This window comes from Diuraphis noxia, unplaced genomic scaffold, assembly GCF_037042655.1.
Source record: "Diuraphis noxia isolate RWA-SAM2 unplaced genomic scaffold, SU_Dnox_SAM2 contig0001, whole genome shotgun sequence".
Lineage (NCBI taxonomy): Eukaryota > Metazoa > Arthropoda > Insecta > Hemiptera > Aphididae > Diuraphis > Diuraphis noxia.
In genome coordinates, this window is record NW_028301711.1 from 54,083,873 (window position 1) to 54,111,835 (window position 27,963).

Here is a 27,963-nt window from a genome sequence, read left to right on the forward strand (position 1 = left end):
TTTTGTACTGCTTCACGAATTCACCATAAATGTTTTAACTTAAATCGTTTTCACATATGCGATAGACGCAGGAGATTATGATCACTGTTATTTACTTGTTATTGTTTTAGTGAGTCAGATTTGATTTTCGTTGATACACGACTATTAATTATTATAAAAACTATTACTATTAGAATATCATAATATCGTGGCTAGTATAAGCCAGACGAACTGTGAGAAAATTATATATAATATTATCTTCAAAGATTAATAAATTATTTACATTATAAAAATGTGTTATGCATTTGACAGAAATATTATAACATATTATTTTACACGTCCTATATTATATGTAAACCACACTAGAAGCTTTGTGCACAAATGAACTCGGAAATCATTGATAATTTTATCATTCTAATATTACCTAAAACGTAATTTACAAAAGATCCAAGTATTGTATTTAAGGAAAAACTCCTATGCTACCTAACACTTCCGTCTACTGTTAACTGACAAATGCTAAAACTAATATCAGTAGTAAATATTAAATATATATCTATATAGTGATGCCACCATGCGATACGATGACAATATAATGCAATTCAAATAAAATGTTATTATGTATATTATGCAGTGATATTGTATTCAAAATAAAACACTTGTTGTTTTAATACGTAATTCATACTTTCTTTTCGTAATTATTTTTACGTTATGTTTACGAAAAACAGCCAGTGACTATGTTAACCACACAATAAACGTTTTAAAAAGAAGTATATTTGATAAGTTTATACATACGTACCTATAATCTAAAGTAATGGATTTAAATTATCCAGTAGTTGTGTTTTAAATAAAGAACAATCTATGAACAGTGTTAAAAACAATGAATGACATATTATAAATAATTCTATGTTTTATTAAAATGTAAAAATAAGTTATTTGCTAGAAATAATGACTTTATTGTATTATTATTTATAGTATAATACTAGATTTACCAAGGTGCCGTAATGGCAGTTAACACCATTCAAATATCTCAGACAAATGCTTAAGTTTATGAGCTGTTTTATAGTAACTAAATTCAGAGGTTTATAATTAAATTCACTTAAAAACTTCACTCAAAAATGACCTAACGTTATACATTCTTCGCTATACACAATTCATGGAATTCTATATTATTTTAAAGAGCTAGCTTTAAAAAAATGATTAATGTATGAGTATAAATTCTAAATCAAGCTTTTAAATGACAAATACGTTTAGAAGACATAGTGTTGGGAAAATTGTATTATTCGATTGCTTTTTAAGCCAGAAATTATTGGCATCGTAACTTTATAATAAAAACAATGACATGATATATTTTAATCCATAAATAAGTAAAAATATAGCATTTAATTTTGTGCTGAAATTGACATAGCTCTTGTTCCATTTCTGCTATAGTGTCTACCTATAGTTTCTATGCTTAGAAATATAATAAAATATATTTCTATTTTAATTGTTTATTATTTATTATTCAACTATGAAACCAAGTAAATAATGAGAACTGATAAAATATTTAAAAGAACAGTTAAAGCTAATAACAGTCATTAGTTCGTTCAATACCAAAATAAAATAAAAACCCAAAATACTGTACTCCTAACGATGCAATTCCTAAAATTCTCTCATCAAAATATTATATTATGTAAAGTGATATATTGTGTGTGATGATATGAAATCGTATTCGATAAACTGCAAATGCTATACATTTTTAATTAAACCATATTATGCATATACTAAATAATAAATTACGAATAGAATAATTATCACATTTTTTAGTAATTTATTTCTGTGAAATTCGATAGAATAATATTTCTTACTCCTTTATCCACAATATATATTTTGTAATTTCTATGTAATATAATATATAATATGTATGTATACATTATATTTACGTTATGGATATAATACGTATATAATTATTATAATAAAATAATGTAATTATCTTTTTGGCTAAAATACCAAAGAGTAAGTCTTTAGGGCGTTGTATACATATCTCTCTTTGATATTATATTCTTTGTTAAAGGTACGGTAAATTGAGATCTTAGGTAAAATTTAATCATCCGCAGTAAACCTTTATACTTTACCACTATAGCAATATCTTAAATTAGATCTTTGATTATGTATTTTATTTTTACACGGTGCAAATCTTTTTTTACGAGCTTTTAGACATTTCATACCATCGTTGTGTAGGTAGGTAATGGTTCAATGGTTTTATACCGACTGTACTTTTTTCTCAAAAGGATTATGCAGAATTCTGGATTAAACATTTTGTTGACCGGTAAGATGATAATAATATTATACGAATACCACAGACATTGAATATTGTTTTCATAGGGATAATGAAACTTCCACGTTTAACGTTTCCGTTTAACTGTTATGTTAGGTCGTAACAATTTCTGTTTTATTCTCCTTAGAAATACAAGTAAAATACTCTCAACATAATCCCAGGTGAAAAGTCACGTGATGAATCGTAAATTACGAATTTAGATTATTCCATTTTCGGTAGTTAAATTATTGTTGAATCATAGTTAAATAAAATACAAACATAGGTTAGTAGGATTAATCTTTCAACAAAATACGTTTCCATTTTCCACAACACCCATAAATTTACAGATATGGCATATTATAAAGATGTTACGTTGAAAGGAATACTTATTAGTTAATTTTTTGAGTTGTTGGTTTAAATATTGATGTAAATATAGACTGATGTAACGCAATATTTTATAATTTAAAACAAACTTATGTCGAAAAATAAAGTATATTTCAATATGAAATAAAATTTAAGTAATAAAACATCAGATAGAATGAATTGAATTTAAATAAAAACAGATATATCTAATAATATTTATAATTGTAAAATTAACATATTATACATGTAATATTCATTTTCTAAGATCGTAAACGGTTGATATACGTATTCATATTTAAATATTTAAAAATGAAAGAAGGTATAAATGTATAATGCATACAATATTAAAAAGTTTAAATAAAAAAAAATTACGTTTTGGTTGTTTTGGTTTTAAAATTGTATGAACTGAATTACGTATACAATTCTTATAAATATAAATTATAAACTGAATACAAAATGGAAACCAAAATGGAAACTTTTTGTTAATTTTCGAGAAAAAAAAACTGATAGATTCACTCAAGTTTCTGGCTATTGATGATATAAATTCGTTGTGAATACCTGGTATTTTTAATATCAAAAACTCTAACATAAATAATATACCAGATATCAGTTACCATATTATTACAAGTAGAAATAACAATCAATGATTTATAATAAGGAACAACACATCGCTAGAGTTCCGTTCCGAGACTGACGCCTAATACTGGAACTATTTCAGCGTTTGATCTATTCCGTTTTTATACTGTCGCCGAGAAGACTGTTAGTTTTTATCTCAGGATATAATTATTGAATTCGTCATGAAATAAAAAAAATTAAATAAAAAAAAACCATGATCAAGGATTTATTAAATTTATCCATCTAACCAATTTGGCATCTATTTTATAATCTGTTTCTAATTTTATGTTATTATAAGAATGTAACCAATTACGAAATTTTTGACAATATTTCTATTAGGTTATTTTTTTTTCTGTTAACAATATGTCAACAGACAGAGATCAATTAGGTATCACAAAACAATAAATTGGTTCTTATTTTTACAGCATATTCAGCAAGTACAGAACTTTTTTCTATCTCCAAAAATATACTGAAAAGTGCAAAGAAATAATATTGTGACTTGTGAGCACTAGTGCCCAATTGGTATCGCGTTATGTTATAATTAGACTTTTGTCCTAGTATATTGAAACACTGTATCAATTAAAAAGTTTCGAGTTTTATATTTTGAATAGGATTCAATTACTTAGAGGAATTATTATTTTAGTAATATATATTTTTATTATTCCCTCTTTAAAAGTTTTGCTCAAGACAATGCGTATCAACCCACATTCATTCAATGACTAGATGAGTAACTTATTCAATTGTATTATATTTTCTTCTGTTGAGTATATTATTTTGTTTGTACGACGATTAGTTCAACACTGTTAATGCGTTCATACAGTATACACGTTCCTATATTATGTTTTTAATATGTCTTCATTGTTTTCCACGACGGATATAACTTAAACACAATAATGTTTTATGGTTATGCTGTATTTGCTCTTATCTCGAATACTCAATTAGTCAAGAATACTGCATTTCTACATACCGTTGGTAAGGACTTTCATATTTGAATTTATTGTTACAAATTGTTACCTCCATAAAAAGGCTAAAAGAATTCTTTTGAAAAGATAAATCTAAACAATGTGCATACACTCGTATTTTAAAATTAAATAGATTAGCCTATGCCATCTGCAGTTACTGAATTAATTCATTATTCAAACTTTACTTAAGTTCGATTACATCAATTAATATGTTTAATATGTGTATTGTATACACATTTTAACATTGATAAGATACATAATATTTATTTATCTTTTAATTTAATGTAACATACGTGTGCTGTGTATGGAAAACATATTACTTAACTTAGTTTGAAAAAAGTATATACATTTTTTTAATAAGTACATGGCTCACATATTAATTGAATGTTTTCATGCTGATTACTTTTATTATAATAATCTCAACTCAAATAACACCCCGGAAAATCTGCTTAGGCCAAATTATTCAATTGAGGGTGAAATTTTAGAATTTATAATCAGACTTAAAAACCATATTCTCAAATCTCTGATATTTTTGTGCTACTCAAGGAGAGACTGTGGCTATACAAGCTTTTAATTTTCAAATAAGAACCCCAGTCTTTTACTGAAAATTAATTAGTGAATGATTTTTTTGAAAATGTTTATGTATCCCAATAAAAATTCTAGTGAGTAGTTTCTGAATTATTACAATGTTTATTGTAAGGATAGTAATCATTTTAAATAATTAAAAAAAAAGAAAAAAAAACTACCTATATAATATAATGTTAGATGTAGAATTTATTAAACTTGAATCATTTAAAAAAAATATTTATTTTGATAAATTATTAATAATTTCTAACTTTTTAAAATGTTTTAAGCTTCCTATCTACTTAAACCATTACCATAGAATTTTTCCCTTAAAACACAAAGGTACATAACTCAATAACTACTAGCTTTAATTTTCGGATAAACCAAAATTATCAAAAAATAATATCTTCTGAAAAAATTAAAAATGGGACAATTTGGAAAATGGAAGTTTTCATTGTCATATGATCATCCTTAAGTGGTATAAACAATTTCATGGATACGAAAATATGGTCTACAAGTGTGTTTAAAATTTCTAAAACTCAGAGTTTTAAAACTTGAATAATTTAAGAATAAAAATAAGATGGTTATGCTAAAAAATGATCCTGTATATACATAAAAGATAACATGCTAACAGTCAAAAGACAAAGCAATAAAACAAGTTACCGGTAGGAGGGGTATATCCTCAAACCTCAAACCTCCAACTGGTATCGCCATTCTCTGCAATATCATGTTGAGTTGTCCAAATATATATATATATATATATATTTATTATAGATATACATACAGATACCTAACCAATAAAATGTCAACACCTACTCAATTTGTTTGCATTAATCATATTTAGTGATTGGATTTATATGTAACAAAAATATAGAAATATGTACATATATATGGAAGTGTGATTTATAAAATATGTGCTAAAAACATCCAAATATACGGAAAAAATGTAATTAAAAAAAAAAATACTATTATAATTATTAAATTAACAAAATGATTTGTTGCATTGAATTATTGCAATTTATTTTAAATTATTGAGTCTTAAATTTCAACTATTAGGTCTCAAAATATTTTTAAAGCAGCTAAATGCTTGTTCTACATCAACCGATGTAATTGGAGCATATTTGAAGCGTATAATATCAGACGGTGATAATATTGGCGATATATTCGACCTATTGGTCTGTTTACGAGTTTTAATTTTTGTAGGTACGTACGATTACGATCACAGCCAAACACTAACTATAAAAATCTATTACTACCGCCTGTCATCGATTTTCAATCGTATACACCTAAATGAATACTATAAATGGCTGTTTTTTTTCACTGAAATATGGCTTAAAAATGTATGAATGATAAAATAATAAAATACGATTAAAAATATTAACAAATTAGTGAAATATGTAAAAATATGTAAAATAAAAGAAGTATCATTTTAATGGGAATGATTTAAATCATAAACATTTCTTATCGAGTCTTAAATATTTTGGTTTAACAATATACATATAAATCCGTTCCCTAAATTTACATTATAACAAAGATTGGTATCATTTTATTTTCTATTACTTAGTAATAATTATGTACCTGTATATGTACCTACAATTATATTATATTATACAGTCATGGTGCGGTCGCTTTGGCATGTCTCAATAATGTATACATTTAACAAGTGATAATAACTGAAATTCAATTTAAATGAAAAAAAAAAGTTATATTAGCATTCGAAAACAATATTATTTAGTTACCTATCCTCTATAACACATTTGCAATACAACTATATTTTAACGTATTTTAAGTTATTAACGAGCTGCTTCCTCATATTTAACTAAATTAAGTGAGAAAAATTGACCAATTCAATAACCTTCTATTATTATACAAGTATGATGATGCTTTATATTATGAAATTCAATTCCAAAATAGAATAGTTTAATCATATTAATTCTAAATCTAAACTATGAGATACTGCATTTGTAAATACAGCTATGTCGATAGTTTGATATTAGTTAGCTAACCTAACCAAAACTAATATTCTAACACTATAGTTTTAGTAGCAACTAATTATATTTTCAATTAACATGGTAATTTGATCATGAAACGATTTTTCTTCTATAAAAAATAAATTATGAAAAGAATCTTTTAGAGAATTTATTTTGGTCCTTTATGGCAAAAAAAATAAAAAATATCAATAAATTTACATTTCCTTTATTGTTAATATAATAAGATAATAATAGATACATTTTATTTAAAAAATCGTACAAATCTCAGACTATTTTAACGATATTATAAAAAGTTAGAGTTATTAGAGAATATTAAGTCATGATTGAAGGACGCTATATTTTTTATAGTTAACTTATAAGTGGTAGGTAGTATGTTCAATCATGCAATATAAGTTTGAGTAAGAATTATATTACTTCATTAAATTAATGGATGAACTGTTGTTATTTGTTTTAAAATCACTTCAAATGCTGCTAATCGTTATCGAAGGTATACATTTTCAAAATTAATTGTACATGATTGCACTCACATACCATTTTATTTGTTATGAATTAACATATATGATGATTAATTTTTAATTACCACGATGGGTTTCAATCTCAGCAAACCATCATTACTAAAGCTTATGAATATGAAAGTTTTCCTTTTCAGCTTGTACGTACCTAAAAACAAAAAAACAATATAATATATTAATTAATTATTTAAAAAATCTAAAATAAATTGAATAAAATCACTAAAACAATGAAAAATGTAAATATTATTATTCTTTTTTTTTATTCATTATATGTAATAGGTAGTTGAATTTAATGGTTTTTCGTGATTTTAGATTTTTTTACAATGGTAACTAACTACATATTTATTAAATGTACTATACATACAGTTTATATATGAATATAAAGGTAGAGAAAACAAAGTGTGTTATAATAATATAATATAGCTGGTGATAAAAAAAGTATAATATTATTTTTAATTAACCGCATTTCAAATTATTTGTTTCAAAGAAATTTGTTTAGCATTTTAACATTAATTTACTTGAAATATGTTTCAATTATGTTTTCATTCCATCGTTCTATAAAAGTTGTAATAAATATACGTTTTAATTTCCAAGTATATTTGATTAACACCCGGAGGAACACCAGTTTTGTGTACTTATATTGTAATATTATTTGCTCGCTGCACTATAATAGATACTCCACCACATTTCATCATAATTAAAATGTTACAAAATATAAATTTCTTAATTTGGGATATTAACCAAAAATAATTTAAAAATTAGATTGAACAATAACAATATAAAAAATAAGAAATTAATACAAAAAAGATATGCAAACAAAAATCAACCCAACTCTTAGGAACCAGCTAATTACACATCTATGTCACATTTTGGAATCCAAAACCAAGTAGACAAGCATGTATTTTCTGCGATGAATGTATTTATAGACCTTGACAGTAATAAAATTTAATAATTTGGTCGTGTCCCGAAATATTTTAACAAGACATCGATTTTGGACCACTGCACCATCAGTGTTTCAACCGAATAAAACTTAATCGACTACTGACATTGGGTTGCCACAGAGAACTACGTTGATCGAATACCGAAGCTGATGAATGTCTTACTATTTATCAACTAGCCACGAATTTTTAGGTTGGATTTCGATCTCCGAGTTATACTCTACAGAAATACTGAATTAACGTTCACATTACTACTATTCAAACGGTCAAAAGAAGTTATTCTCTGGTCATCGTTGTACTGTCGCCCAATGGCGCATCCAGGGGGGTCCCCGGGGATGGACCACTCCCCTCTCCTTGAACCTTGTCGTATCTTTCTAAAATAACAAAATTGAATAATTGATTCGATTCAGTTACAAATGACAACCATGTACCTATGGAACCGTTATTTGACTGATAGTAATATGCAATATAATAGTGTAATTCAAATACTTAATGAATGTAATCCCGATGTATTCCCAAATATATATAAGCTATTGCAAATACTTATCACGCTTCCAATTACTTCATGCGAGGTGGAGAGATCATTTTCCACACTTAAAAGAATCAAAAGTTATTTTAAATTCCATATCAGAAAGAAGACTCAATGGGTTAGCTGCTCTCAATATACACTACGAAGTCAGTGTAACACCCGAGGAAGTAATACATAATTTAAGCTGTACAAAGCGTCGCTTAGATTTTATTTTATAAACTCTAAACATTGTACATACTTTTTTTTATATTTAATTATCATTCAATTTTACATTATAATTACAATATTATCATTAAACAAATAGTAAATAAATAATTAAATTTGCTTTTTAATTTAAAATAATTACATTTTTGGACCCCCCGCTTAAAAAAATTATGGTTGCGCCGCTGCTGTCACCTTGTCTCTATTTTTACGCATGTATTTTCTGACGAAATAACAAAAATAGCATCGTGTAAAAATGTTCAAGGAAAAGTTAAATCATGAAATCATGACATGCGTTCCTTGAAAACACGAAAGAATCATAATAAATTTGATTGTTCTCATTAATTTAATATAATAGCAGGAATATATATAACAATATGATATTATATAGAACAACATCCAAAAATGTGAGCTGATTAATGAGTTCAATCCGATACCATCGTCAACGCAATCTGAAGTCAAAATTACAACCAGTTTATTTGATAAACTTTAAGTTTCATTAAATCATCTTTGAATTATAAACGCAAACCGAAATTTACCCGTTTGATTCAACATTATGATTAAGAAACACGTATGCTAGCACATATTTATTTAGCTGTAGCTGAATAAAAATATGTAGGAAATTATTGAGTCAACAACTTGAAGTTTCTGCTGCAGTAATAAAAAAAAAATTGTTCAAAGCAGTGAGATAAAAAATCAAACAAATAATGCTCATATTTTTATAATATTAAAGGTTTATTATATAATAATTAGTTTGATATTATTGAATTACATCCGTATTTCCGTTTTATAACCATAGTTATCAAAATAAACATATCATTTTAAGCATGTCTATTTCGAAAACAATATTGGATACTTGTGTATTTTAAATGATTGATCAAACTCTTGTTTCTATACAATACAATTATTATACGTAACGCTAAGACCATGATGGAGTCGGTTTACATAGTATCGTGTTTAAATTGTTGAGAATATATTAATATTAAAATTCATAAAAAAATGACATTAAATATATTTTTTAATAAAAAAAATAAAAAAATAAACCATATAATAATATATAAGTGATAATTTGTGTAATTCAATGTTTTAACGTTTTATTGTCAAAACTGTGAAATAAATGCATTCATAAACAAATCAATATAGGTACAGCCGAATCACGGTAACTCGATCCTTGATAACTCGAAAAACTTTAATTTTTTTTTATTCCCCAAGAACTTAATTTAGATAAATACAAGTTAGATATTTCGAAGGATACGCATCACAACGCAAATTTGTATCCTCTTTCAACTTCGAGTTATTGTGACTCGAATGTATTATGATCTATAATTGGTGTGTATAAAACAATAGCATTATTTTTTATAATTTTTGGCATAAAAAAAATCAAATTACCTTTTGTTTTCATTTTACAACAATGTAAGTACAAAACGTTACAATTTTCATCAAGTTTGAGTAAAAATGATATTCCATTTACTCTCGTAACATAATTTTAACCCAAAATCAAAATATTATTTATTTATAAAGTTGGTTCTATTAAGAACACGTCATACCATAAAGACCACAATACAGAAAATGCTAACACGTTTTCCCTTAACGGTTTCTTAGTAAAAATTCTAATATAAAGTATAATTTAAATTTTAAATGAATATTAAACAATATTGTTAGACAACCTCATATCGTCTATTTTATAATATGGTTCATAATAAAGAAAGTAAATTGTAGTTTTTACCTTAAAGCATCAAGAAACAATTTATTTATTCAAATACGGATGTTTGAATATCAGCCCCAAACTATTAATATATTTCTATTTTATGTTACGTATTTATACTATCAAACCACTCTGAAAACATTAACTGTATAATTTTCCATATTATTATCTATATTAAACGAATTTTGTGTTGCAGTATTTTAGAATTTATATACAATTTGCGTTTGAGCTTTGGATTCAAAAAATTCAAAACTATCAAAAACCCGAACAAATGTTGGTTTAAACAAAAAACGGAAAATACAAACCTGTAGTAGTGCAGTGTCATATAATGTGTTCATTGTTGTAGTTATTTTACTGGTTAGTTAAATGTGTACTATTTAACTATTTGTGTATTTTAGAAGTTATTTTTATTTTTGTTCACGTCGATTAGAAAATATTCAGATTATTAAACAATTGTCTACATTATTTCTAAGATACTATAAAATATAACATTATAAAACTGTTTAAAAAAAAAAAAAAAAGGTAAACTATATTGATGGAAATGCATTTCACATGACGTATATATAGAAAAAAACAATATAATATGTACATCGCGTATACTTTCACAATATATGAAGTTTTTGTTATGTATGCGAGGAAATAATGACCAAAAATGATTTTTCTTGAAAATACAATAAAATTCAGACTTTGTTTTAAAAAATAGCCAAAGTTCATATTTGGATTACATCGTTATTATATCAGTTTCTATGTACTTACAACGAATACAATTTAATTTCATAATTTACTATAAAAAGTGGCCATAAAAAAAATAAACACCAACCAACGTTATTATATAGCTTATCATCAAGTTTCCATCATTTCCCAATCTCTTAAATTCCAATTGGTATTTTTTCATAAACGTATAATTTTACAAATGGATATTACAAAAATGCGATACAATACAAATAACTCCACCAACCATTGAAAATTAATCACGATAAAAGTAGAATGGAATTTTGGACCAAGAATGAGATTTAAAATAAATATATATGATGATATCAAACAAACAATAATACTTATGGAAGGTAATGATAAAATACGATATAAAAGACTATATTATTATTATAATCTGAGAATACATTCTTTATCAAGCAATACTAAGTTCTAAATTATTGTGATTTAATATAATCTGTGTATATTAGTAGTTGTGAACTGTCTGTCTGCCTGTCTATTAAAATATGATTCGTCCCAGCTGGTATGAAATAAAATTGACTCATTAAACTTTTTTTCCAACTAAAATACTATATGGATGTGGTCCATAGTTTATTGTTTGCTTTCTTTCGATTTTTTGTACTTACCGTATATTCTAATGCATAATTTATTTTTATTATCTTATAATAGTGGTAATTTGTTTAATTATATTTTTGAACCAAAATATGATTGGAATCACTAAAAGTAAGCATTAATTAAATGATATGTTATTATTTAATATATATCATAAAACTTGTTAAATACGATTTACCTATACAATATATATACTCGCGTGTTTATTCACACAATACAATTTACAATGTATTAGCATTTACAGTTATTGATTTTTTTTTTTTTAATATATATAATTTTAATGTTTTTTCTTTTTCTTTAGTATGTGGAAATTTCATATAATTTTCTATTTTGAAAATACTAAATGTAAATCAAAGTATAATATTGTATGATTCAGCTAAATATTAAGTATAAATGTGGATATAAAATATTAAGAATTGAATAAGCTAAGAGAAAAATGGTTGAGATAGAGGCGTACAATTTTACATGAATTTCAGTAGATAAATCCTAATCGGTAAATACGTTTTTGGGAATATTTCGTTTCTTGTTGTGGCTTATAAAGAATGGAATTATTACTTTCAAAAAGTTACGATTTTACAACGTTTAAAATAATTAAGGAAATAAATTGAGAGGAACCCGGTGGTGATAAAATCCCAATTTAGATAAAACTTTTTTTAGCTACTATTTTACACCTTTAGATTTAAGTTTTTTTAAATTTTCACGTACGTTGTTCTTTAAATAATTTAATGTCTTTTGATTGGTCTAAAATAATTCAAAATTTTAGTTTTCTTAACATTTACCATGTCCAACTTCATAAAACTGATATTATCAGTTTATATATTAATTTTAAAACTTCTAAACAAACATAATTTTTTTTAAATAATAACATTCTTCTACTAATGTATGTTACTTTAATTTTGATTTCATCTACTCCTATGTATATAAATATTTTTGATTAAAATGGTAGTCAAAAACTTATTGGAAAAATAAGTATCTAGCAGCTTGAAATTTTAAGTGCAATTAAATGTTGCCATTCTATAATTATTATACTGTAATTAAATCAAAAAGTAAATAGATTAACGCAAATGTAGGTATATATTGGTATTTTATACAGCGAATTAGTATTCAGTTGATAAATTTTATTTTTTTAGTTAATTAAATTTATTTCACTATATTCGTTTGGACGTAAGTTTCTACATCTTATATTAGATCAATTTAATAAAGAATAAAAGTTTTAAATATATTCACAACTTTCTAACAGTCTATGTTTTAAAGTAATATCTGAAAATGCATCAAAAAAGAATTATTAAAAATATAAGAATAGAAAATTGCCAGATGATTTATTTATTTATTTTATTGTGTTTGAATAATAAAACTTAAATTTAATTTGTAATAAGAGTATTAAGGTTTTTGTGTTATACAATGATTGGTCGTCGATTTTAATTTCCATTGATAAAGAATTGTTAACCTAGAATCAAATACCTACTTATAACGAAATCAGAATATTAAAAATATAAGTTTGAATTCCGTATAATTCAGTAAGTATAGACTACAAAGTTCTTAATAATTCCCCTTCAGATTAAAATGTATTTTTTTTAAATTTAACATGTTTCTTCGGCTGCGTACGAGTTGATTTACAGGTACTCGTTTACCTGTACTAATATCGTTGAGTTTATCGGTGTAGGTGAGTTGATTCCCGAAACCTATTTGATGTATTAGCTGATTCCCGGGTCATTATTAGATATGTACGAGTTGATTACCGGGTCATTAAGAGGGACGTACAAGTTGATTCCTTATTGTTGTATATTAATTATCAATAGATTGCACAAGTAAACAGTTTATAACAGAAAAGAGTTCGACCGTCACACACAACTCTCTCTTGTCCACCGATACCAGATTCTATTAGACTTGAAGAGTTTATGGACTATGTATTTGATAATTATATTTTCCTAGAAGCAAGTTTTCCACCAAGTATATGGGCTCAATTTTCATCTACTTTAAAATTTAAATAGAACTACTAACAGCTGCGAGAGTTTTCATTCTAAACTCAACAGTTGTTTTTATAGTGGGCACCCAAATATTTACGTATTTATAGATGAGCTGTTAGATGTACAATCAGAAACATACATAAAATGCAGGAGTAATGGAACTAAGAAATCTAAAAAACACCAAGAAAAACAAATTTTTTTAAGAGAAGTGATGTCAAGATATACTGGTAATCTCATTACCAGATACCAATTTATAAAAACAGTGAGTTACAAATTTTTACCAAATTACTAAATTTTTTTATATTTTTTTTATCTATAATTACTAAATGTTTTTAATAATAATTTTTTTAATAAATAATAAATATAATACAATTAATAAATAAAAATTGAATGATTTTAAAAATATGAAAAAACTAAATTTTTATTTAAAAATATTTTACTAAATATTAAATAAAACACATAATGATCCGGGAATCAACTAAACAGTATTGGTGCAGGTAAACAGGTACCCGGGAATCAACTCGTATGCAGCCGAGTTGATTCCAGGGTCATCAATAGATATGTACGAATTAATTCTGGGTAATTAAATATTTTTTCAATATATGGTTAAATATTCAGCTTATTAGCCTAACCCAATAAACACCACGAGGAGGTTGGCTGACGAGTTTCTCAAAAATGGTGTTGTCTTAATTTTTTAATAAAAAATTTGTAATTTGATAAAAGCATATAACGTATTGTTTTTAAAAATTGGTAATGAAATTACTAGTATGCTCTGACAACATTTCTCTCGAAAAAGTGACGATCGAAATCATCACGGTCGTGCAGTCTATTGATAAACAACAATAGAAAATCAACTCGTAAATACCTAATAATAATCTGAAAAAACTAATACATACTACATACTACATACTACATACATAGTCTAAGTCTGAGACTCTCGGGAATCAACTCACTTACTGCGGTTTTTTCTAAAATATGATTTTACAGTAAAATTAAACTTTTTAAACATTTAAAAAAATAAAATGTTGAATGCTGGTAACAGTTACCATAGGAATTATTGTCATCATTGGGTGATTTCTTCCATCACAATAATGTTCCTGTCAATTATTGTACTCTTAGCATAATATATTTTTATTATATAATGATAAATATTGTATATTACTTGTAAAAATAAAAAAAACTGGTAACATAAATCAAAAATAATAAAATTTAAATACATAACGATAATAATTAATTCTTTAGTAATTACTGACTAAACGTATAATATTGCATATTATATCATAGGTATCATTAAAAAAAATAATGTGCCAATTAACCTATTTTTAGTATTTCATGATTTAACGATCTGTTATTGAGTAACTTAAAAAGGTAGGAACTCTAATACTGTTAATTTTTATAAAATAATACAAAGTATTATGATTTTAAATAATATATAATTTTGTTTCTTACAAACTTCTGTTCAATTTGGTAAGTTATTAAAAATGGTTTTAAGTTTTTTTTTGCAAACTATTTTACCTTTACCTATAAAAAATTTATGATAATATTGAACTTCGTGATTATCCATCGAAAATCCGAATAAAGTTAAGATAAATATATAGAAGATTACATAGAATAAAATATATATAATATTAAAAAACATAATTTATAAAATATAAAGTTCGACGTTACTTGCTAAATTTTTATGAAACCCTAGAGTCAATTTTGTTTGCATTAGTTTATCTGATGTTGAACCAAACATTCGGAAGTACAATTTAAAATTGCCTTTTTAGTATTGTTAATTAAATAAATATTTGAAGTTCGATATTGATAAGTTCAAAAATTAAAAGCTTAATTAATTTCAAATATTGTAACGTTTAAACAATAAGTTAAAATTTTGCAATTATTGTTTAATATTTTGTGCTTACATTTGTATACATTTTATTAATTTACCACCTATTCATTTTGTAAACTACAATTTGTAAGCGTTAAGCGATATATTTATAAATGTATTTACATTCTAATTTAATTTTAAATCGTAATCCCTTATTATAATAGAAATAGAGTTTTTATATTGTTGCAATAGTCAATAACAGTAAACTGTGTATATTTATAGACTTGTTACAGTCAACTCAAAACTAATATGAAATAGTTTAAAAAAAAAAAAAAATAAACCTTTCAAAAGGTAAATTATAAAAATAAGACATATCAGTTATATGTATGTATGCCTACTATACAAGTTAAAGTAAATTTTAAAATAAATATTGTATTGAAAAAATATAGGTAGTAAAATAATGTTAAATCGTGAGAATAATATTTTAAATATGGCTCAAGTCACCTCATGTTATATGAATTTAATTACATTTTTAGACTTATATTATTTGTATCTTAAGGTGCAAAAAATAATTTTTTTGGTAGCTTTGTGTGCGCCTCTGGAGAAATTTTACAAATGAGTAATGAGCCCCTTCAATCTGTCATAAACCATCTGAAATTAATATCAGCATACACCTGTATTATATTATGTTATTAAAAAAAAAATTATCATTTACTATGTAATTATTGATTAGTCTCTTACTAAATTGTATAGCTATTAAGTATATTGTAAGTATATATATTTTATATATCGTTCGAACCACAAGATAAATATAAAAATTATTGTGTTAAAATTGTATTATAGACAACTTTATAAGACCTCAAACACAAAAATTTATTTTCATAAGATTTTGGTGTTTATTAAACTCAGCATATTTTTTTAGTATGTATATTGCACAATAGATACCTATTGATTTTTATTATATTTTTTTGTTATTCATTGTTTTTACTATGTGTGAATATGACGTAGGTAACACAATAGTAGGTTAAATAATCCTTGTTTATCAATGGTCTTGAACTCTTGAGGTACCAATTTAATTGTTAATCAAATAATATCACTAAATTAATTTGATATTAATTTTTGTACAATAAGTTATAAGATTTTCAAATTGTGTAATTGTATAACACGATATTAGATAGGTAATTAATAAATTTCATTCTTAAATTGTGCTATAAAATTTTAATAGGTATCTATTATTCTATTATATTTTTTACTATTGTCATACAACATTCATATCATTCACAATATCACCAAAACAATATTATTTAAGATAATTTATAGGACTTATTAATAGTGAAGATTGCGCATTATTATCACATAAATTATTGTTCTGTGCCTAAATATAGGTATTTATTTTTAAGTTTCTGCATTATATTATAATACAGACTTTCAAGGTATACCTTCATCATTAGTGATAATAAGATGTAATTATTAATTTTTAAATAATTATCTGTGAAATAAAATTTTGATTAAAATAAATTATATATTTCCAGTTTACCATTTATTATTCTTGGGTAATTCGGTATGTCCAATTAGTCAATAAATGAATAAATGATAAGGGTTCAAAGTACAATAGTAATCTTTAATTAATTGTTATTTATTTTATTACCTTGGGTTCAACGATATCAAATTTATAACTAACTTCTGGTCTTTACAATTATTGAAAAAATTTTGAAAACCACAAATACTTTGAGAAGATGTATCTCACAAACGAATTAACGAAAAATAAAAATGTTGACGCGTAAATTCACAATAAAATTGGGATTATTAATTCTTGGTATTTTTGTTATATGTTGTTATTTGAGAATCTTAAGTTCATAGTGGTTTTACCAATAAATATAAGGGTGAGAAAAATTTAAATATTATACGGTCTTAGAAAAACATAAAAATAGAAATTAAAAAAAAAAAAAAAAAAAAAAAGTTAATATACTTTCCGAGATAATTAGTGTACCCACTTAAATGAATTACCATGCGTGTATGTCATTTGACATTTTTAACTTCAATCATCTTATTGTATATATATGGTTGATAGTCTGAAAATCATCTTAATTAAATCCTATTTAAATTATAGTCTTTAAACAAGTTTAACTAGAGGCTAATCATAATTCTTTTTCAATAAGTTCCATAATATTATGTTATTACACACGTCTTGATAGGTTTGTGGAAAAGAGTTAATTTTTTTTTTTTTGGTACCAACAATAATGTTAAAATTCCAAAAATCTGTATGAAGTATTTTTGATATACTAACGTACACGATGTAGGTATTTTTAGAATATCAATGTTGTCCATATTAAGGTTGAAAAATTAATCAAAACTTTATAATGGCCTTTTTGAACTTATTTTTATCTAAGTTTTTATTGTCATTGTCACGGGCTACTGGACTTTGGTATTAGGCAACCATACGCATAATGCCATTTCGCATTTAAAGTGGCTATTACAATAATACACTCATAATATATCGTTCGCATTAACACTTTATAAGCATTTATTTAAATGGAGAAAAGTAGTGACTTGAGTCGTAAGATGCTAATGGTGATTTGTATTTTGAGGGAGGGGTAAGAATTTTTATAGAGCAGAGACCGATAAAAGTAGACTCATCTGTGTTTATCACCGTTATATTATTTGGCTAGTGTATATAATACGTATTTAGGCGTACTATAGTTTCATTCACATTTTTTTTTTTTTTTTTTAAATTAAATCTGTTTGGAAGATATCATGAGGGATTTCACGTCATAAATATTATTTAATTAGGTTTTATTTCATACTAACTAATACAAGTATTTGTTTTCAATTTGATTGTGATAAACTAGTAACTACATTATACCAAAAAGAATTACTTCGTTTTACAATAATTTGAGAGCGAGATTTCGAATAGGTGCTTGCACTGTAAAAAATTAAATTAGCTAAAATAATTTGAGCACGTAGGTACGTAACATTTCAGAAAAACATTTCTAATTATAATATGCATAGCATGATCGTAATAAGATAATACATTACCTACACACGTTTATGGTATCCATTAAACCATACGCACAATTAAAAACTTTTTAGAAATTAACGATGAGATATTCACGTGCTTAAATAACACTGAATATTATACAAGCAGGTATATCTCTCAATCACCAGAAAAAAATATAAAATGTATTATTTATAATAAATTATAATAAAATTATACGTATAATTAGTTTTATACATATGTTAAATAACACATTTTGTATAAAATAGTGATGAGATTTTGATCCAGGATTTCTATTTTGCAGAGTAACGAGAGATATTCGTGTAAACTTGACGTACACTTTATGCCCATGGAATGAAATTGCAAGCTGAGTGGAAAGAAGACATTCGAATTCGGAACCCTACCAAATGCACTCAACTGCATCATGTGAAATACGCGCCTGACATTAGAATAATGGTTGGTTGAAAACTGTCTTAACTGTTTCACTTGTATTAATTACACTATATTTTCGCAGTTGAAACAACCACAGTTTCGAATGATTATGATAAAAAAAAATAGAATACAATGTCAATTTTAATGTTGCAATGCTTAGAACGAATGTAATATTTTTATAATAAAAATTCAGTGAAAAATTTAATTGGATTTTATGAATAAAACGGGGAAATAGTTAATTTCACCACTTCATAATTTTTTTCTTCATCAAAATGCAAGAAAAAATTGTATTTCTATAATATATATGTTAGAAGGATGGAAAAAATATATATAATATTTATACATGGTGCTCATTGTTCAGTGAACCGTATAAAAGATGAATTATGCGTCTAAGTTAAACCACTTGGCCAATATACGGTGGTTCCCGGTCAAGACTTTTTAGTAAAACGAGTTCATTCCTATTACCGATACAAAAATTGTTTCACCTCATAAGTAAGTGTAATAAAACGTGTTAAATAATATTAAAAACAGTAAAAAACAACGCACGTCTACGAATTTTACAAGCTATAGATAATGATTGATGCATAAGAGATTGTTGACCTTCGATACTTATTATTGATATTATTGTTCTTCGATGACGCGTTGATCTCAATGGCATCAAAACATAATTTATTGTTTATAAAATAGACTTTTATTTTCAAATATATTTCTACTTAGCATGCATAACAACTGTTGTATTTAATTTAATGTAATTTGATACTTTATAGTTGTCTTTAATCACTTAAGTCTCTAATTTTTATGTAATTTAAACATTTTTTGATTGCGTTCGCCATTTTTATATTTATAATTAAAATATTAATTACTAACGATTAGCTAATGTTATCGATAACACGATATCTTGATGCTTAAATTCTTTAACAACAACTAATAATAAGTTTGATTTCATGCTATAACCATAGAATATTATCAACATATTATAGACATATGAAAAACGTAAAAATCCAAAATACAATAATCTTACATTTTTGTGGACTTAGTATTAGGTAACTAGAATCATTAAAATATCCAAAAATGTGCAATCTTAAAAATTTGTATACATATAGAGAGATCTTTAGCATCAAGCATGCTCATCATCATTCATTCAAATTAGGATCCTCAAAATTTTTAACAACGCTTTAGAATTATTATTTTAATACTTTGATTTCCATATCAATTAGTCAATGACGCTGAAAACTTTTTTCAAATGAAAGCAATTATTTTTACTATAAATTGATAACAACATAAGTTTTTTTAAACTACAATGTGCTATTTATATCCTAATTAGCATTTCAATAATTAGTTATAAGATATTAAGATTGTTGATAGAAAATATGTTTTTTTTTAACGGTGATTTTAAAATTAAAGTAATCTAAAACATTAATTTGTATAATATATGAATTCAAATTAATGAATTTTAGAATTAATAAATAAGGGTGAACATGGTTAGCGAATTGCCTTGTATATACTATGTAAATAAGGCATAAGTATAGAAAATGTTTTATAAATATATAATATGTATAATATATCCTTATCATCACTGAAGTAATTTCATCTAGCCAATCCTCGTGAGAAATTTGAAATATTCGTGGAACAGATAATTTTCATATGTTCAGATGGAGCTCCAAAGTTTCATAAAAAATATTATTTCTATCAAAAACAAAGTAATAAATTTACTAAAACAATATAAAAACACGTTTAGATACACACAAAAACACATATACTATTATAACACATTTATCATATGTAATAACTAATAAATTAAGGAGGTTTACGTTTTTTTACGTGCCTTTTTTACGTGCAACACGTGAAATGTATTAACACGATCCGAAACAATATATTTCGAAAATATTAACACTTCACATCATCGTAGTGTTGTTTAAAGGTGAAAAGCATAAAAATATCAGGTTATGTTTAATGGTTTTTTGTTTACAGAATTTGGTTCAATGTTTAATTTTTATAAATTTAAGAATGTTGACATGGAAATGTGCGAATGTGAATAATTTCTAATTATAAGAAATAGTATTATAATAGTATTTTATTTATTCGCGAGCCGCATGTTCAATTTGCATTTTGAATAATGTAACATAAAAAAGAAAAAAAAAAATTAAAATAATCATTTATACATATTACATACAGGATAATTCATTAACATGTCCGGATTTGAGTGTGTAAAAACAAGTTTTTATTTAAAAGATAATAATATCTAGGTTATAATGCATGGATTTTGGCTTTTAACGAAGATGCGTTACAATGACATCACGTGTAATTTCTGTATTTCTTACAGCCAAATACTATCGCCAACAATTCTCGCTCTGTTACATAATATCTACGTTCCGCTTCGTTGAGTGTTCTGCTGGTAAATCCGATAGTACAGTGCTGTCCTTTCTTGCTAATTTGATACGGTTCCGCTCCTACGTGCGTACTCGATGCATTGGTAGCAAGTAAAAATGACTGCGCAAAATCTGGATATTTAACTAATTATATAGATTGCTGTTCTTTTTCCCACTTTCATGTATAATTCTTCTTTGTAAGTTGGCTAAGTTGTTCGGTTAATTGTGACAGATCCCTGATATACTTCCTGTAAAATTTGATGAATCCTAAAAATACTCAAATTTGCTTCTAGTTCCGTGGTGCTTGAATTCTTGTATCGTTCTGACTTTTTCTGGGCCAATACTAATACCTTTTTCCGATATTACGTGCGCTAGAAACGTAATCTGTTCTCTTAAAAATTGCGATTTGTGTTTGTTTATTCTTACATTATGTTTTGAAAATTTATCAAATATCACTCGTAAATGTTTGATGTGTTCATCAAAACTTGTTGACGTAGTATGTATTTCATGCACGTACTTAGTAGTGAATTCTGATCCTAAGACTTTGTCCAGGATCTTCTGGAACTCGGCTACCAAATGTATAAGACCAAATGGTAGTACCTTAAACTGGTAGTTGCGTCCCCTATGTATAAAAAAGCCGTTACTTCTCTACTTTCCTTATTTAGTGGACACTGTCAGTATCCGGCCATTAAGTCAATAGTACTGAGGTATTTCGTTCCTTGAAATTTGAGTAGTATTTCTTGGATACTCATGGAGCACTCCCTGTCTGGTATGATCCTTTTATTGATTTGCCTGGCGTCCAGGCATAATCTTATATCACCGTTTTTATTTTCAATTTCGATTATTGGTGATGACTAAGGTGAATCCGATTTTTCAATGATTCCCAAGTCCAGCGTTCGTTGTATCTCCTTGTCCATTTTGCTCAGTTTAGAAATTGGTATAAGATATGATCTCTGGGATATAGGTTCACCGGGGTTTACTCTAATTTGACATCCGTATTGCCATATCAGATCTGGATTGCCCGAGAAAAGATCTTGATAATCGTATAATAGTTGGTTGAAACTTTCACGTTATTGTTTATCTATAGCTATGCTTATTACTAAGTTTTCTATTACTACTTCTTCTTCTTTTTGCTATTTTACTCTCTAAGAGTTTTAGCCGTCACTACAATATCCTGCCACTTTTCTCTGCCTTGAGCAATTACACGCCAGTCTTCTATGCCCATTTCCTTCAGGTCTTCCACTACTTCCTTTTCCTGGTACGTCTCCTTGATCGTTTTCCCTTAGGTTTCCACTCAAAAGCAACCCGTAAAGGGTCGTTTTCTTCTCTTCTTAGGATATGACCTAGCCATTGGATCCTAAGACCTTTGATGAAGTTAGTAACTGGAGCCATATTCATAATTTCCTGCAGTTCTTTATTGAATCTTCTTCTTTAAAAATTCTTCTTAATCTTTCTATTACTACTATGTTTTTGAGAAATGCTCACTGTAGTTAGTTTCGGGTTGCACCTGCCTTGTGCTTAGACACTGACTCCAAATTTTCATTTGTACGTCACTTGACCAATATTCATCTTTAAATATGTTTTTAAAATCTTCATAATTATTATTAATCTGAAATATAATAAAAATAATGAGAGGCAGAAAACGGAAGACAACATTATCAGATGGAGGGTATGACGGCGCGACGACGCAGTGATTATTTCGGCCGGTGCATGATGGTCAATATGACAAATGTGTCCCTGTTCTAACCTAAATGTGAAAACATGGGATAACACTTGCAAGAGAATAGTACAGTCAATAAGAGCGGACGTAACTACGCATAAAAATACGAGCGGTCTGACGATATGCGGGTGAACTGTTTGCGCGGCTCCGGGCAAATAATCGGCACACAGCTGATTAGCCGACTTTATATCTTACTAAGAAGTCTAAAGAAATCGTCAATTGCTAACCAGATATCAGCTGTAAGCTCGATTTCTCGGTAATTAGTGGTAACTTCCTCGGGTCGCTCCCCTTTTATATGGACAATCACGTAGCATACCGTTCGTAGTTGTCCGTTTTGACAATGTTGGTTTTTGTGACTTTTGTTATGCTCTGTTCGATATTCGATACAGCTGTTAGTATATATATTAAATCATAATTAATATGTGATCATTAAAGAATTAATTTAAATAAATACGGTAAAAAATGTCCGCCGACCGTGGTCAATGTGTCACCGTCACATAGCGCACTCTGTTGTCGCATTATTGGAGTACGCGCATGTGTAGATCGGGATCCTACCACTATGTCACAGGTCCTGAGCGTATGACTGGTAACGACATGGTACGTGCTATTCCATGTTCGTTACATATTGTACATTTATTAATTTGGTATCATAAAAATGATATTATAATTTTAATTTACAAACATTATTCCTATGTTTATATATTTTAATTATTGAACTTCACTTTAATAAATAAACATTTACATAGGGTCTAGCTTTTCTGCTTGCATAAAATGTACCTGTGTATCAATAAATTGGTCTGAATGCTATACATTTACATAAATAAATCATAATATATCTATGTATAAATTCAATATTAATTTGATTTTGTTATAAATAATTAAGTATATACATTTTAAGTTTAATCAAATATAATTATTTGATGATACTTTTTTTTTTTTTTTTAAATTCAATAAGTTAACTTTAATTATATTCTCCGAATAGTTTAAAACTGTATTTTAAAAACACAGTAAGACAAAAATAATTATTTCCAAATTTAAATGTAGGTATTTCAAATCTAAGAGTTTGTAAAATATCTCAACTGTGATTGATTTAATTCGAGAACTTAGGACAAAAGTCCTTTTAAGACTAAGGCGAAAATATATTATTAAATTTTTAGTGTTGATCAATTAACTATGAACTTCGAGTAGTTTAGTAGGTTGAGGAGTTTTTAAAAATGATAAAATTTCATATAATTTTGAATAAACCATTATGTCTTAAACACTATGATTCATCAAATTATCATCCCACTCACCACGCATTTATTTAAATTATGATTTTTGTAAATTTAAATTACACTTGGTGAAACTATTTTTAAAATGTTAAATTTTTTCATAATAATTCTATGGAGGCAAACACTTTTTCTTGATGCACGGAATTTAAATTTATGAACAGGGAGTTTCTGAGTTTTAACTTTTTGTACTAAGAATAGTCGTTATTGATTAATTTATGTAACAATTATTAAACATAACATTAGTATATTATCTTTCCTACCTACTTATAAGTACTTGCACAAAATTTACAAACTCTAAAATTTTAAAAACCTTTATTAACCAGGATAATGTTCATAGCTTTTGAAATTGCACATACATATCTAATATTACCTATTTTAAAAAAAAAAATGGTCTAAATCTAAATTATTATTAAAAATTCCAAAAATTCTAACTAAATTACTAATTAAAGGAAATCTAAGAATAAGCATGGTTGGATAATCACCCTTTAATATTGATTTAAAATCAAATTTGATAACAATATAATAGTTTAAGATGCGTTCTCAATATTGTAAAAATAACAAATAAAGGCGATAAAAAACACTTATTATTATAAGTATTTATAATTTAATTATATAATATATTAAAACTAAATATGATATTTGAAATTTAACTATCCATTAAAACTGTTCGGTATCATAAATTATTTCTTTTAAATTCTTATGAATTGATACATTTTCAATTTTATCTCATCATTGGCCCAAAACATTTAAAATGTAAGGTATATGATTTATCTGGTTATTGGCAGTTTGTACAAGTTTTCATCTCGGTTCTTGTATACGTTTGTGTCAAAATTGGGAACGCTTTTGATATTTATTACGAGGAAAATCGTTTCAGTTTCATAAAGTTCCCAACGCTGTAGTCAAAGTTTTTAGACGTTGAGTAAATTGGTTTTTGTTTTTACAAGACACAAGCTGTGGTATTTTGTATTTAAAACAATAAAAAAACAAACAGTATTAAAAAAATCTATGTATTACAAGTTATACAACCTATGAAATTAAGTACGTACTATCATGTTGATTTATTTACTTATCTATCTTTTTTTTCCACTGGATATAATCACAATAATATGTATTGTCGATCAGAATTCGAGTTTAGGAGTGTCGGTTAGCCGGTGTCGTACGTCGGCCCGTGGAAAACTTAATATATATGAATTTGTCACTTGGGTGATGGAAGACTTTTGTGATTATTGATCAGCTTCTTTTTTGGTTCACAAAATTATAATTTATAGAAGTATACAATATCATTGCATAACGTCCACCGCCAACCAATGAAAAATGGTGGAAGACTCTAACTACCATTATACCAGTATTTCATCAATCACAACTACTTATTTAGTTTATTTTATCAAACAATTGAATGTGTGTTATCCACAGATACGTACGTGAACCAGAACAAAAACTTAATCAGAAGAGAATGTGATGGCCAACTAGACGTTTCAAATAATTGTATGATGTCATAGCGGTTTGGATGACGATATAGTGTAGCAAGCTTAGGGATAGTTAATTCTCCGGTTCGCATGATAATCGCCATACATGATCACAATATAACTTACCACATAATGCTCGTAGTAGGTAGTAGGTGCACGTATGTATCTAACTGTATTATTGCACATATTAATTATTTAATACTGGAAAATTAATAAATATTATACAATTTGTATTACAAGAAATAGTAAGCAGATATTAGATGACATTAGTACTAGTCACTCTGTTATCTTCAACATCACAAGACAATAAGGAGTACTCGTATTAACACGTTGCAGTGAAAGATTACGATCGTCACAAGACCAGATAACGTCGACACATGAATCTAATTGCAGTTCATCATTCATATTTTTCATATATAATGCTATAATAAACATTTCAAATCATGGTAAATATCAATACGTGCTGTATTTTATGCAATATAATTGCTATATGCAATTTTGTTTGAATTATAAATTTAATTCAATTGATATTTGTCACTTCGTATATTAACTTTTCAATCATTAATAAAATAAAAAGTCTTACAAAAGATTGAATCTCAAAGTTGATAACTACTGCAACTTGTCTCCCCAGTCTTTGGGGTATCACATTCTATAATGAGGTGAGTACAAATAATATATTTTTTGTGTTTATTCACCCAAATAACTTATATGATCAGTATTCAACAGACCATAATTATACACATCACACAAAACACATACCTACGAATATTGATTAAATTATAATATATTCAACTAAAACAGAAATGTCACCAACCGGCATCCTTGTGATTGTGTATGGTATTGTTTCTGTAGATTATTATTTTTGATTTTATAAAGTCGATTAAACCATCATCGTTTTTATATACAATAAAACACAGCATAGGTAGTTTATTTATAAATTATGTTTTTTTTTCTTTTTTACACTATTATTTAATCAATACTTATTCATATTATTAATTTAATCACCCGACAAGTGATATTCGTTTGAATTTTCAGTCAGCTTTCAATATTATTTATACTTCACAGCTAAATGTTTATCGCATGACTCATATTGATGATGATCCTATATACCGAAGAAGGGGTAAAAAGTGTATAAAAATGTTTATAAAAAATAAAATTTTAACTATATACTAAGCACAAATTTTAAGTGCTTGATGATATATCCAATGAAATATTAAAATATGTGAATGTACAAAAAAAGTGTTATTTTTTTAGGAAGAGAACAAACGAATTATGTAAAAAGAAATACAAAAAGAAATATTTATGAAAAAATTGTATACATTCTGATTAATAATATCAAAATAATATTAAAATACAAATTTTAATTTTAATTTTAATTTTCAAACTAGATAAAGAATTTTTTGTTGTGAAGGCCAAGAAGTGCACCTACGCGCATGTGTACTAGAATTGCCTATACAGGGTGCCGTCACATACTTTTTATAATAATTTTATTCACTCGATATTTTATTTTTAGAATTAAGTTTTTATTGGGGACAATTGTAATGATATACACATTATGTATATCATCATATTTTATTAGACTATGTTTAGTTTATACATTAGATTTAAGACAATAAAATAAATTATATATTATAGCATACTAACAACCAGTGTTATTCATAAAAATTATCAACATGTTAATAATAATTAATTCTTTCAATAGTTTATTATTAAATCTTTATCATATTATAATAATAATTTCCACACACATGAGAGAGTATTGACGTGGTCTATGGTTCAATTGGATCAAAGGCGGCATCTCATATCATAGTCTATATAAGTCCACACGACACCCAAAAACTCACTCAGTCGCTCACTCAAACCTTATTCATTCATTGTATTTTTGTCTCATACTTAATTTATGTCATTAAAGTTAAAATAAATCAGTTGCAATATATTTCTTTGAACGTTATAATATT

The 27,963-nt window shown here is 26.1% G+C and overlaps 1 protein-coding gene and 1 long non-coding RNA gene across 2 annotated transcripts in view; one reads left to right on the top strand and one right to left on the bottom strand.

The window, feature by feature from the left end:
- The window catches only part of LOC107162210 (uncharacterized), a 428,784-nt gene that overhangs the window by 226,020 nt on the left and 174,801 nt on the right, over positions 1-27,963 (bottom strand). The gene's annotated exons all lie outside the window — the stretch shown is intronic.
- LOC149060907 (uncharacterized) lies at positions 4,058-27,959 on the top strand. The gene is made up of 5 exons (XR_016189905.1): positions 4,058-4,222; positions 19,052-19,203; positions 19,262-19,671; positions 25,953-26,163; positions 26,246-27,959. It is a non-coding gene; the product is annotated as an uncharacterized LOC149060907 (long non-coding RNA).